Consider the following 10,872-nt stretch of genomic DNA (forward strand, 5'->3'; position numbering starts at 1 on the left):
AAAGAAAAAAAAGAAAAGAGGCCGGGCCTTCCAAAGGATTACTGCCTGATGCACAGTGGTACAGCAGTCTCAGCTGCTGCTTTGGTCCCACAAGCCAACTGGACACAGCAAAAGAATCAGGAAATGGTTTTGCCTTTGGAATTTGAGAGTAGCAAAACTATTAAGAATTTATCAAATCAAAAGAGCAAATATTCTTTGTGCTGACTGACCCCACTGGACAAAAGATGAGTCACAACTTAGAAAATATTTCAACTCCAGGTCAGTGGTTTGAATCTGTCTGTGCTTATGAAACAGATGTTGTTAACACCTGGCAAAGGAAGAGCTGGAGTTCAAACAGCTCTGGTCTTCCTTTGGGATAAGGTCTAAACTGATATACGGAGAAACTAACATTACCACTTACAACCTTCCTTAACCAGCTTTTCAGGTAAGGGTAAGATTTGTTTTGTTTTGTTTTGCTTTTTTGAGATAGGGTCTTGCTCTGTCACCGAGGATAGAGTGGATTGCTGGGATCACTGCTCACTACAGCCTCGACCTCCTGGGCTCAATGGATCCTCCTGCCTCAGCCTCCTGAGTAGCTGAGACTACACGCATGTGTCATCATGTCTGGCTAACTTGCATTTTTAGTAGAGATGGGATTTCTCCATGTAGCCCAGGCTGGTCTTGAGCTCCTGAGCTCAAGCAATTCACCTGCCTCAGCCTCCCAAAGTGCTGGGATTACAGGTGCAAGCCACCATGCCCGGCCTCAAGGGTAAGATTTCTTCCTGCATAGTCAAAAAGCATATTATAACTACATACTTCTCCCACAATCATGTTTAAATGAAGAAAAACAACACTTGACTATGGTCATGAAGATAAAGATACTAGAGAACTTGCTATAAAACAGCTGAGAAAGTTGTCAATTAAGCAGGGTATGCTTTGGACGCCATTCACTAGTGTTGCAATAATGGTATCAGAAAGAATAAAACCAACAACAAGTCTCTATGTTACATCAAACTCCCCAGAGCAGCTATAATTTTGAGATGGGCTTTGGGCAAGGAGCTAGTCTCTCAAGAGATCAAGAATAATGTGCTGACACTCTCAGTTCCACAGGTAGTACCTTAAATCCTGTGTCCCAAGACAACCTAGGAGAGAGTGAAGAGCCAGACCTATAAGCTACACCTGCTCTTAAAATAAACAAAAAACTTCTGTCTCCTGAGATGTCAGTCACCTAACCACAAAGGAGAAAGTTTAGTGTGGTTTGGGATTTATAATTTGACTTTACAGTGGTGCAAAAGTGAAAAGCATTTAGTAGAAACTGTATTTTGAATACCCATACAACTATTTCATTTTTTGCTTTCATTAACCTCATTAACTAATATAATTTCCATCATATGGAAATGTACATTAAACAGTGACGCCTCAGGACAATAAATAACTGGGAACAATGTAGCCACACCTCTATAGGGAAACTTGTGGATGGCTGAAACCAGGAATGTTGAACCCACACATGTCCAGGGAGAGCTATTTCTGGGGTGTGTGCATCATCCATAAACACACGTGGTTACAGGCAAATGAAGTGCACTGGAGACAGCACTGCAGTTAACCAGGAGAGTGAGTTTTAGTGCTTCCCTGACTGAAAGCCTCGGAATAGCTCCCTGTATCTTACAGACAATCCCCCTAAGCAAAGCAATACCTGCTTTGTACGCTATGTGAGGAACAAATATTTCAACAGTTTCACTCGTTCTTCAGCAAACATATGTTAGTTTTTTTGTTTTCTGTTTTTCTTTCCAGCTTTTATCTTAGGTTCGGCATCATATGTGCAGTTTTTTTACATAGGTAAATTGTGCGTCTCAGGGTTTGGTGTACAGTTGATTTTGTCACCCAGCTAACAAGCACAGTACCCTATAGGCAGCTTTTTGACCCTCACCCTCCTCCCACTCGCTACACTCAAGTAGGCCCAGGTATCTATTGTTCGCTTCTTTGTGTCCATGTGCACTTAATGTTTAGATTCCACTCATAAGTGATAACGTGTGGCATTTGTTCTTTTTCTTCTTATTCTTCTTCTTCTTTTTTTTTTTTTTTTGAGGCAGAGTCTCACTCTTTTGCCCAGGCTGAATGCAGTAGTGCATGATCTTGGCTCACTGCAATATCTGCTTCCCAGGTGCAAGCAATTCTCCTGCTTCAGCCTCCCAAGTGGCTGAGATTACAGGCGCCTGCCACAATGCCCGGCTAATTTTGCTATTTTTAGTTGAGACAGGGTTCACCATGTTGGCCAGGCTGGTCTCAAACTCCTGACCTTAAGGAATCTACCTGCCTAGGGCTTCCAAAGTTCTGGGATTACAGGTGTGAGCCAGCACGCCTGGCTGGCATTCAGTTTTCTGTTGTTGCATTAGTTCGTTTAGAATAATGGTATCCGGCTCCATCCTTGCTGTGAAATACATGATCTTTTTATGGCTGTGTAGTGATCCACGGTGTATATGTACCACATTTTCTCTATGCAATCCACTGCTGTTGGGCATTGAGGTTGATTCCATGTCTCAGAAAACATATTATGAACCCTCCTTGGTATACCCTCCAATGTATACCAAGAATTCAGAAGCTCGAATCTCTGTCCTCATTGCACATAACAAGTCTTCCTCCTTGACGGGTACTCTCTAGTTAAGAACTGCTTTCAACGAACTAGAGGGCAAGTCCTCAAGGATAGAGAGCTCCAATCCTGCTAAACAAGGACCTGGCACATACCAACAGATGATAAATGATGGTTGAATGAACAAATTGTATTTCTGCATATGATCCACAAACATTTCCTCTCAGTTGACATTAACATGAAAAAGGATTGATAAATAATGATACACAACACTGTGTGGTGATTATTAGGGAACACAGACGCTTCATAGCCACACTTAGAAACATGGAGGTACACGTACTGAAACATCACAATATGTACAATTATTATGTAAAATTATAATCATGTACAATTATGTAAATTATGTACAATTATTATGCGTCTTTTTTTAAAAAAAATATAGATAGGGCCTCACTTTGTCACCCAGGCTGGAGTGCAGTGGTGAAATCATAGCTTTGTAACCTCAAACTGTTGGGCTTAATAGATCCTCCTTCCTAAGCCTCTCAACGTGTTGGAATTAGAGGCTTACACTACCAAGCCTGGCCAAAAATAATAATGTTTTAAAGAGAAACATTTGAAGAGGAAAAATTAAAATGAAACCACATTATCATGCCATGGCAAGGCTCAACAGTGTTCTGCCATATACAATTCCTGCTTGTCCAGTGTCGCGGCTCACACCTGTAATTCTAACGCTCTGGAGGGCAAGGTGGGAGGATCCCTTGAGCCAAGGAATTCGAGACCAGCCGAGGCAACACAAGAAGACACTGTCTCTATTAAAAATATATAGGAGCGCGCCAGGTGGCGCGGGAACAAAAGCGGGTGGACACGGGGACCGGAGCCGCGAAGGCTGAGCGGGGCTGCGTGCCTCCCGCCGAGTCCGCCCCCTCACCCAGCAATCAAGGGCTGCCCCGCACCTTCCTGCAGAGCCAGTGCACCCTGTTCCACATCCTGGACGACCGGTGACACGGCTGCTGCACCTGCGCGAGATCGAGTCCTGCTGGCAGGGCGCCGACGCCGCGTGAGCTGCCCCGCGGGATGCTCCAGAACCTGTACCACGTGGTTCCGGCCAGCAACTACTTGATCTTCGAGCGCTTCGTGGCCGGTCTGCTCACCTCGCTGCTGAGGCTGACGGCGGCCCCGGGCCCCAAGCGCGCCACGGCCCCCGAGGGGACCAGTCGCCGCTGCAGCTCCTGGTGTCGTTGCTCCTCTACTAGCCGCGGCCTGTCCTGGAGAGGAAGCCCCTGCCCCTGGGCGTGTGCGCTCTCAGGCCGGCCCCAGCGGCACGGACCCGCAGCCCGGAGCAGCTGAGCCGCCCCCACCCCGTCCAGGCGGCAAGCTGCCCCGCGGAGCCTGAGCAGCCCCAGAGCGCGGCGCTGGAACGGAGCCCGAGCGCGGACGCAGGTGCAGCGGCCTGCAGGCCCTGGCGGCGGACTCAGGGCCGCACCCGGCGGTGTCGGAGGGGAACGCCGGAGGCTCACCATCACCGGCAGCGTGGGCTGCGGCCTGCCGAAGCAGGTGAAGGAGCTGGAGCAGGAGGAGGTGCTGCTGCAGGGTTTGGAGATGAGGGCGCAGGGCGGCGACTGGTACCAGCAGCAGCAGCAGGAGTGCTGGAGCGCCAGCGCCGCCTGGGCCAGAGCAGAGGCTGCGCCGACTTTGGGGCCGCGGGGAGCCCCCGCCCACTGGGGCTGCTACGCCCAAGGTACAGGAGGTGGCCCGGAGCCTGGGGAAGCTGCTGGCTGTGGCCTGTGCCAGCCAGACCCTGCCCACTCCTCCTCCTCCCAGCCCCCCTGCCCTGCCCCGGGCTGGCAGCAGCAGACCATCCTCATGCTGAAGGAGCAGAACCAACTCCTCACCCAGGAGGCCACCGAGAAGAGTGAGCACATTAAGCAGCTGGAGCAAGAGGAGTCACGCTCATTAAGCAGCTGTTGAGGCCCGCGCCCTGAGCCAGCAGGAGGAGGTGGGCTCTGGACTCCACCTTCATCTAGCCCGCGTGAGGCCAGCGGGTCCCCAGGGCCGGCCTGGCACTCAGCCCTGTGAGAGCAGGCGCCTGTCGCACTCATCTTCTCTGTCTGGAGACCCCCGGCAGGCCCAGGCGCAGTCCCTGAGTGGTCGCCTTCCTGCCCCACTTGCCATCCAGTCTCCCCAGGCCTGCCCCAGGCTGACCTCGCGCCGAGCCCTAGACTCGGTTTTGGCCCCTGGTGCTGACATGGGCTGGGGCTCTCGTGAGTCCGCATGGCCTGCAGCTACTGCTGCCGCTGTCAGTGGACACGGGGCATCCCTCCACGAGTTAGCAGATCTCTGGCCGCCCCAGCAGTTTCCAGCGGTTTCCAGCGGTGCTGCCCTGGGTCCCCTCTCCAGGGAAAGGCGCTGCTCACGCCAGGCTGCACTTCCGACAATGGCCAGCAGAGGGCGCGGGCGGCTGCGATGCTGGTCCAAGGCCAGCTTTCCCTTCCCCAGGGCACCAGGACAAGGTGGCTGTCGCTTCGATGGGAGCAGATGGAAGGGGTGGGGATGGCCTCTAAGCAGGGTATGATAGCCTGGCAGAGATGGTGGTCGGATTTCCAGTCCCAGCCAAGGCTGAGGGAGTCTGGCTGCAGCAGATTGGGGAGCTTGGCCTGTGTGTGCCTCCCGCAGACTCCCCCACACCGTCCTGGCCTTCCTCATCCTGGCCAGGACGCTGCCCCACATTGAGCCCCACACAACAACCTGTGCGCCTGACTCCCCAGGAGGGCCCTGTCCCCAGGAAGGGGGTCACTCTGGGCCCCCAGACAGCTCCGGGGCACGTCAGAGGCAGAGCCTGTCTTTCTGCCCCCCACTCAGGATTCCTAAGGTCTGGGGTCCTGCTCACCCCCCATTTTTCCCCACGCCCAGCCTGACCCCAAGTTTCAGAGGAAAGAAGCCACTTCCGTGAGCCAAGGGCAAGGAAAACCCCCAGGGTACAGGAGGAGGCTGGGGCAGGTCCCCTTGGGTGTCACTCCCTGCCCCCCGCCCAGGCCCACTCCTGGTGTGCTGGGGTAGGAACTGGTGGGGGCCCCCTGCCGCAGCCCAAGCCGCCGGTGATGGTGAGCCTCCGATGTTCCCCTCAGGCACTGGGCCGCCAGGTATCCCCTGAGTCCGCCTCTAGGGCCTGCAGGCCGCAGAACCTGCGCCCGCGCTCGGGCTCAATTTCAGCGCAGCGCTCTGGGGCTGCTCCGGCTCCGCGGGTCAGGGCGCCGCCTGGACGGGGGACACAGCTGCTCTGGGCTGTGGGCCCGCACCGCTGGGGCTGGCCTGAGAGCGCACATGCCCAGGGTCAGGGCCTTCCTCCTAGGACAGGCTGCGGCCAGTAGGGGGGCACTGACACCAGGAGCTGCAGCGGCGGCGGAGGCTGCAGCAGGGGCGGAGGCGGCAGCGGCGACTGGTCCCCTGGGGGACCGGCAGCGAGGTGCGCAGGACGGCCACAAAGCGCTCGAAGATCAAGTCACCGCTGGCCGGGGCCACCTCCCGCACTTGGCTCTCTGCGGGGGCCTCCCACACAGCTCAGAAGGAGCTGGTCACCACATGTCATCAGACTCACAGTGGCCCAAGCCTAGCCCCACACGCAGGCTGGGAGGTCCCTCAAAGCAGGGCTGGGGGCTCTTCCTGGGCTGCTGGGGAAGTTGGAAATAACCCTGATGTCCACACTTACTGGTGCACACAGATGAGGGCACACACACGTGCACATGGCCACTCTCACAGACCTGGCCAAGGTGGCAGAGACCAGGATCCCAGCATGGCTACTGCCTCCGTCTCCAAGTCCCCTACCTTGAAGACCTGGGCCAGTGGCACTTGTGGGAAAGGGAGTGAGCACAGGATGGGGACGGGTGCCACACTGAGCTGTGTTCTATTCAAGGCCAGGAGCAGAGAAACAAGAGGCTGTGGGTCTGGCCTGGAGCCTGGTCCCGCTGCTCCTTCACAGCCTCGCCCCAACTCCCACCCCATCCAGCTCTCGGCTTGCCTCTACCGGGCCCTCTGCCTCAGCTGTCAGTTCTATAGAGGCTTCCAGAGCTAAGACTCTTCCTCCAGCTGCGAGCTTAGGCCAGGTTTCAAATGTACCATATTACTCTTCCTACTGAGTTTGTACGAGAAGTGTTTGAATGAACTGACTTTGTATGAACAGTTTTGTACTTACTCTCCATGGGGCAAGCGTTCCCAGCTCTCTCCACTTCTCAGGAGGGTCTGTAAGTCCAAACAGGAGAGGCCAGTGCTGTCTGTCACTGTGCTCTTTCCTCCAGGGACACCACAGCATGCCACTAACCATGTTGTCAGTCCTGCAGCACACAGCAGCCCTGGAGGTCAGGAAACAGTCTCCCCCACCTGCTTTTTTTTTATTTTTGAGATGAGGTCTTACCATGTCCCCCAGGGCTGAGGCAAACTAGACTCGCAGCAGCCTCAATATCTGAGGGTCAAGCGATCTTCCCACCTCAGCCTCCTGAGTAGCTGGGACTTAAGGTGCACACCACCACACCAGAGTAATTACTTTTTTTAGAGACAAGGTCTCACTATGTTGTCCAGGCTGGTCTTGAACCCCTGGGCTCAAGCACTCCTCCTGCCTTGGCCTTCCGAAGTGCTGGGATTACAGGTGTGAGCCACCACACCTGTCCAACATTCCCATCTTACAGATGAGGAAACTGAGGCTCAGAGAAAAGCAGGGACTGTCTCAAGTCATTCTTTGGGGGCACAGGCCGTGGTGTTCTCACTCACCCCAACAGCAGCGAGCTTCCCCACATCAGGCTAGGGGGACAGCCACCCACCAGTGGCTCTGACCCCAGCAGGGAAGAGAGATAAGTCTGCAGGGACAGACAGCTCCCTGAGGACACCAGATGTTTGTTCCTGTCTCCCCATCTCCCACCTGCCACCGTTCTCTCCCTCTGCAAACTCTCATGGCTGCACAGGTGGTTCTGCTGGAACAGAAGGGGTGGGCCTTGACTAAGCCCACGTGGCAGGGCTTTGAACACCAGCTTCTGGGGGGCATCCTCCCCAGTCAGGAGCCACTGAAGGTTCCACAGAGGGCTGACTTGGGCTGTCTCTGATGTGGGGCACTGGGGGCCTTTGGTGGTCTAGAATGTGCCCATAGAGGGTGGCCTCATGGTGGGGAGGCTGCTGAAGAGTGAGTGGGACACAGTGCTCAGGAACCACAGACTGGGATGGCTGTGTGGCAGCGCAGCCACCAGGTAGGGCCATCCAGCCATGTTTGCTCCAGGAGCCCAGCGCTGTGGCCCTGCCCCCCACATTAAGGCCCCTCCTGCCAGGGCTGGGCCTGAGGGCTCCCTGGGGCTGGGGGAGAGGACCCAGGAATGCCAGAGGGCTCCATTTTCCGGGCATGTGGACCCCATGCCAGCACTGCCTAGCAAAACCAGACCTCAGGACCTCAGGAACCGGCGCCTGTTCTGCTTGCCCTTGGGATGCCTGAAGAGGGGTCCCCTTACCCAGCACGAGCAGGGCCCGAACTGCTCTGGAAGCACCTGGCCCGTCCCAGCACTGTTCTGTGCCACAGGACACTGTCAGCCATCAGCCCCCACTGTCCGCACATCCTAGCCCTCCCTCAGCTGGAAGGAGGGCCCATTTCCAAAATCACCATTTCCACCATGCCCAGCCCCTGGCAGACACAGATGGAGGGTCTGAAAGGAGACCCCGGCCTTATCAGTGAGGCAAATTAGGGTGCACTGTTGGTCGGGGTCGGGGGTTTCTGGGGGTGAAAACTTGGTGAGGGTAAGAGCTGGGGCCTTTCTGGGCAGGGGACACAAGCTGGCCTTGAGGGACACACGGGACTAGGGCAGATGGAGAGCAGGGAGCCTGGGCCTGGAAGGCGGCCTTCCCTGGGGCCTTCTCTGGAGTGACAGGGAAGGTGAATGTGAGGAGGGCCCTTTGTGCAGGGGAGCCAGAGCGGTGCCAGCCTCGATGCCAGCTGAGGCCTGAGCTGCGGTGGGGTTGGAGTCCTGGTGGCCACCCAGGCCGAGGACAAAGGGGTGGGTGAGCATGGCAGGGCAGGACCTTCACAGGCCCGTGTCCCCAGATGTGGGAAGGGGCCACAGTGCCCATCCCTGCGGAGGCTCTGAGGAGCACGGATGGTGACTCCAGGCCTGAAGACCTGGTCTACACCATCGAGCAGCCCAGCAACGGGCGGGTAGCGCTGTGGGCGGTGCTGGGCACCGAGGTGCTCAGCTTCATGCAGGCCCAGCTGGATGGCGGGCTCGTGCTGTTCTCACACAGAGGCGGGTGCTGAGGGCTGGGCCCCGGGTTCCTGCTGCCCATGGGGGAGCCCTGGGGTGGGGAGCCAGCTCGGGCCAGCGGACCCAATGCCCCCTCCCGAGGAGCCCTGGACGGAGGCTTCCGCTTCGGCCTCTCTGATGAGCACGCTTCCTCTGGACACTTCTTCCGAGTGACAGCTCAGAAGCAGGTGCTCCTCTTGCTGGAGGGCAGCCAGACACTGACCATCTGCCCAGGTGTGTGTGCTGACTGTGGGTGTTCCTGGTTGCTGGGAGCCCGGGAGGAACTGAAGGTCGCATGCCAGGGTGACGCTGCCTCTCTGCAGCCACAGGCCTGGCCTGGGTCCCACAGGCTGATGGTGTCTTTTGCCTCTGGCAGGGTCCGTGCAGCCGCTCAGCAGCCAGAGCCTCAGAGCCAGCTCCAGTGCCGGGGCCGACCCCCAGCTCCTGCTCTATGTGTGGTGCATGTCCGCCTGGGCCGCTGTTCTGTAACTCCCCAGCCCCAAAGGCAGCCCCCTTCATCTGTGACTTAGTCTGTTGTAGTGGTGAGCTGACACATCCAGGTGTGACCTAGCCCCTCTGTGGCATGTCCCTGCCCTGTTCTAGAAATATCTATCAACTCACATATATATATATATATATATACACCTACACGTGGCTGACCGCCTCACCTCTGGCACTGGGAATCAGTCGCCATGCTGTCCTTGTGGAGTCTTGTGGCCAAACAAGAGAAAGCTGTCCCCTGACATTGCCCCTCCAAAGTGCGCCACTTCCAGTGAGCCTCCCTGTCACACAGGCCCCGTCATCACTCCCACCCCTGCCAAGCATGGGGATGCTGTGCTGGCAGCCCTGTGGCCTGACGGTCTCTATCAGTCCTGCTGTCCCTCGGCTGAGTCAAACCCATTTCTGGACGATGGGGAATGCGTCCTCTATGGACTGTGTTCTCTGTGGAGCTCAGGGGAGGGGAAAGGCCAAGCATTTCTAGGGTGCTGTTGGGAGCAGTGAAAAGGCCCCACCCTTTCCAAGGGACACTGTTCCAGGAAAGCCCCTGGAGCTTAGCTGGTCTTACCCTGTGAAGCCAGCTCTGGCCACTAGGGGGCAGGAGGGCCATGAACCCAGCCTGGAGGGAGCCTGCGGGGCAGCTGGCACCCTGGAGGGACAGACAGAACAGGCCACCAGGTGCAGACAGGAGAGGGAGGCAGGGGGATGGAAGAAAGACGCCTGGGGTGGATGGAAGTCAGCGCCCTTGGGTGCTGGTACCTGCCTTCCTGGCCAACACTAGGTCAGGCTTCTGAGCCTGCTGGCTGTCAGGGCTGTACGTACCATGGCAGCCCCCAGGAAATCCCCCAGGTGTCACCAGGCAGCACACAGGTAACAGGCCTGGAAAGTCCCCAACAGCCCAGCTGGACATGCTCAGACCCTCTGGGGCTCCTCGTTCAGTGGCACAAACTCCAGGACCAGTGAGGGAAACGGGAATACTCCAGGCCGAGCAGTGTGACTAAATCCATTTATTCCAAAATAAAAAGCAAAATAAACAGGGGTTGCATCACCAAGGAGCCAGGACCCCATCCCCACCTCCTTCCTCTGTCCTCTGCTATCAATAAACAAGTTTCCCAGCCGCAAGTTATTAAAACCTCCTCCCCATGTGCCAGCTCCAACCTCTGCCAGGTATGATACAAAAGGCACCCCAAACCCCTAAAATATACAACATGTTACACAGATACAATATGTACACGGGGGAGGGGGGCCACCCCAGCAGCCCGTGCCCTCGCCTGGTCCACAGTTAGTGCCACTGTCCTGCCTCAGCTGCCGCTCTGAATAAGAAGATGGGAGCCCCCTGAGGGAAAAGTTGCTTTGGTGAGAGGAAGGAGGCCATCAGGCCTTCTCCAAACCAACCAACTCCAGCAGCCTCTGGCTCTTAAATAACAGCCATCATCATCCAGAAATTTGAGGACTCAGCCCTGGTCAAGGTGGCAAAGGGCCTGTTTGTCTCCCCCCATTAGACAGGGGTCTTGTCTTGCTACCCTAATAATAAAGGCG

The 10,872-nt window shown here is 56.1% G+C and overlaps 1 pseudogene; it reads left to right on the plus strand.

Moving 5' to 3' along the window:
* The first annotated feature begins 2,556 nt into the window (after positions 1–2,556).
* LOC108296560 lies at positions 2,557–5,100 on the plus strand (annotated as a pseudogene).
* The last annotated feature ends 5,772 nt before the right edge of the window (positions 5,101–10,872 follow it).

Source organism: Cebus imitator, unplaced genomic scaffold, assembly GCF_001604975.1.
Source record: "Cebus imitator isolate Cc_AM_T3 unplaced genomic scaffold, Cebus_imitator-1.0 Scaffold724, whole genome shotgun sequence".
Classification (NCBI taxonomy): domain Eukaryota; kingdom Metazoa; phylum Chordata; class Mammalia; order Primates; family Cebidae; genus Cebus; species Cebus imitator.